The sequence below is a fragment of the Aplysia californica genome, unplaced genomic scaffold (assembly GCF_000002075.1).
Source record: "Aplysia californica isolate F4 #8 unplaced genomic scaffold, AplCal3.0 scaffold00606, whole genome shotgun sequence".
NCBI lineage: Eukaryota > Metazoa > Mollusca > Gastropoda > Aplysiida > Aplysiidae > Aplysia > Aplysia californica.
Genome location: NW_004797876.1, coordinates 299,155 through 302,993, shown reverse-complemented (window position 1 = coordinate 302,993; position 3,839 = coordinate 299,155).

Here is a 3,839-nt window from a genome sequence, read left to right as displayed (position 1 = left end):
TAATAATAATAATAATAGTGATAATAATAACGATGAAGACAGTTATAATGATAATAAAGATAATGGTATGATAGTGATGATTAGAACAATAATATTAAAGTGCAATTTTTTTACAAATTATGTAACACACCGTACCGCTGTCGACACAATTTCTACTATATTGGAGGCGGGCTGCTGCGACTGTGCCTCAGTGGGGTGTACGGTGGCACTCAATAAATTCTCTCTGCTCTCTTTGTACATTGGAAGTGAACTCACAGCTCTAGCGTATACTACGGTAAATATCCTAACATTTGAGTCACGACTCAATGGAATGAGGCGCTCGTCAATTTTGGGACATATCGAGTCATTGGTATTATATTATTAAAGTCTGTCCATTTGTCTTGCTTTTGAAGAAAAAATATCCATCTATGTTGGTAACAATTAGTCAAGATTATGGCAATTGAAGGAGGTGGGATTAGCCTGGTTTCCGAGGTAAAATTAATCTACTGAGAATATTGTCGCCAAAGTTGAGTTATGTCTTTAGCTTGAGAGTCCGTGTAAACAGAAAATTTACATTTTTCTGCTTTTAATCAATGTTTTTCAGTAAAATCCGCACTGAAATGTCATGAGAGGTGTTGAGTCAAAAAAACGAAAATTGGACAAAAATTCCCAAACCTGCGGGAAAAATGCCAATTTCTTGACTTTCATTATTTTGACGAGCGCCTCATTTCACCCACTGCCTCACATTTCATTATTCCAATGGGCTAGTACCGTGGCTGTCAAGATTTTGGCCAGCAACATCATGTCTGGCTCATATTTTTTCCTCAGTTTCCTCCGTGGTTGGTATAACAGTTAGGTCTAAACAGAACAACATTATATCTTATTCTTTCTACTGTTATAAGTGTCATCTTTGCTAACTAAGGGACTCGTTCCAAACGCTATGTATATGAACAAAGCGTAATATTAGGTAAGTTTTTCAATTTTTTTGTTCTGAGTATAACAAGGAATTCAAAGAAAGAGTGCAAATGGGACGAAATAGATATTTCTAATGCCGACGGGGGTGTTTCAGAAGTGTTTTGAGGTGGAATGAAGAATGTTGTATTCTTGGATGTGGGCTTGTGGACTTCGAGCTAAGGATGCGGGTAAGGGACATAACTCATTGATTTAAAGATGGCATGTACCGAGTTCCTTTATGGTACAATTTACTCAAAGTACATGTTGACCTAGTTAGTACAATATGTACACTGGTCCCGAGTCTTCACCACCAGTGAGGCCACATTTGGGGGCCGTGACGTTGTGTCTGAAAAGCGTTCTTTTTTTAAACCTTATTTCATGACCAAAGGAGAGAGAGAGAGAGAGAGAGAGAGATAGAGAGAGAGATATAGAGTGAGATAGAGAGAGAGAGACTTTCTCACCGTGGAACAGGGTGTAGGCCACGAGCAAACACTTTTCTCCTTCTCCTATCCTGGGCTAGCCTCTTGATGTTATTCCATGTCTTCTCACTTGTCTGTACATCAATTTCTGTGACTCTTCTCCAGGTTCCGCGAGGTCTTCCCCTTGATCTTTTACCCAGTGGGTTCAACCTAAAGAAAGAGTAGGAGGGGGTGTAACTTTACTTTTACCTCCTTTCTAACATTTTAGATTATAATGAAAACGTTGACAGAAAAAACAACCTAGGTTTCATTGAATAATATTATGTTTAGTTTAGTTTAGTTTAGTAAGGTTATTATGGCACTCCCAACTGCATAAGGTCATTTTATGAGCGCCAAAGGGTGGATGTCAACAGAGAAGTCCTTACAGGGAACCAGGCTTACTCTGCTCACCTCTCCTCTAGCTTCAACAGCACAAAGTTTGCTTCGACTATCAAGGCACCCCAGAAACAGCAGTTCACAAGAGAGTGACAAACATACAAAAGAACTAAAGGAATAATGACGATAGTTAGGATGAGGAAAGAAAAAGCAGCAGTTCCCCTATGTTGTTCTGGAACAGTATGAGCATGTCATTGATGAATTAGCCCATTTACAATTCTACTGTGCTTAAGAGCATGTTAATATTCCCTTCCCCCCCTTTGGAAATGGCCCATAGACATAATATTTTGTTCTTTCCAATTCCACGAATTCGATTTTCTTCCTTGAGGTGAATTCTTTCTTTTTCCCTTCTCTTTCTTCTGGTAACCTCCTTTTGTTTTCCGAGACGTATCCCATCCAGCCCAAGGTTGTCTTTGACTTACACTCAAAGCAGCCAGCCCCCTAAATGTTCTAAGCTGATTTTGTTGATGTAGACTTGATAGGCTACAATGCATAATCCAAAATACATATATTTTCTAATAATATATAGAAATTATATACATGTAATTGTAATAGTTAATACATTATACATAATACAGAGCAGCACGGAACACATGAAGCATGAAAAGTATTACTTAATACACAATACACAACACATATCACACAACACATAATACATAACACATAATACGTAAAGCATAATACGCAATACATAATACATAATAAAAACGTAACACATAATACATAACACAAAATACACAACACATAATGTATAACAGATAATGCATAATACATGATACATAATACACAATATGCAATGCACAATCCATAATTCTTAATTCAAAATACATTATGCAAAATAAATGATTCATAAAGCATAAAACAATGTATATTATAATATTATATTACACATAATGCTTATAAGATAATGTGTAATAGATATTACATACTTAATACAAAATACGTAATGCATAACAAAAACAAAAACAAATTTTGTCTTTACTTACTACATCCCCAGACGTGCCAGAAATGTGACTTGTGACCTCACCTGTCCTCACCTGTGACCTGTGACCTCACCTGTCCTCACCTGTGACCTGTGACTTGTGACTTCACCTGTCCTCACCTGTGACCTGTGACTTGTGACTTCACCTGTCCTCACCTGTGACCTGTGACCTCACCTGTCCTCACTTGTGACCTCACCTGTGACCTGTGACCTCGCCTGTCCTCACCTGTCCTCACCTGTGACCTCACCTGTGACCTGTGACCTCGCCTGTCCTCACCTGTCCTCACCTGTGACCTCGCCAGTGACCTGTGACCCCACTTGTGCATACTGCGTTATTTGGTCATCTTTTCCTCCTGAAGCCAGATATACCGAGACAGGTCAGTTTGGGGATTTATTTATTTATTTATTTATTTATTTATTTATTTATTTATTTATTTATTTATTGATGTATTCATTTATTCGTTCTGCTTGTGGCCTAAGGGCTGTATTTTTCTTTCCACTCACCACCTTCTCCTTTTTCTTCCCCTGTTCCTGCTCCTAACAAGCCCGCACATCTCGGAGTAAAAGTGAGAAGTGAGGCGGTGAAAGCACACGTGGGCCGGGGATTATATGCTTTTACAATGTTCTCTTTTCAAAAGATAATAATTGTTGATTTCTCATGTTTCTGTCTCGCATAGCCAGACAGACAGATAGACAGATAGACAGATAGACACGTGTTTGCGAATCTGTTGCAGTCACGCCCCCACCACCTTTCTCAAAGGAAAAAGCCTTTAAAAAACCCGCAAAACAAAACAAAGCAAAAACAAAAAATTAACAAAACAAAACCCAACAGCCCAAGACAACAAAATCCAGCCTCCACAGACTAATGTTGGATACACCTTCTCACCCCAGTGCACCTCGCGACACCGTCCCCTTTCCACCACAAACAAACAAACAAACAAACAAACAAACAAACAAACAAACAAACAAACAACAACAAACAACAAGAAAATAAAAACAGTGACGTCCGTAAGCGCCACCCCTTACCGATCCCAACCACCCCACGCCCCTCCCCTGCCCCCCTTTCTTGT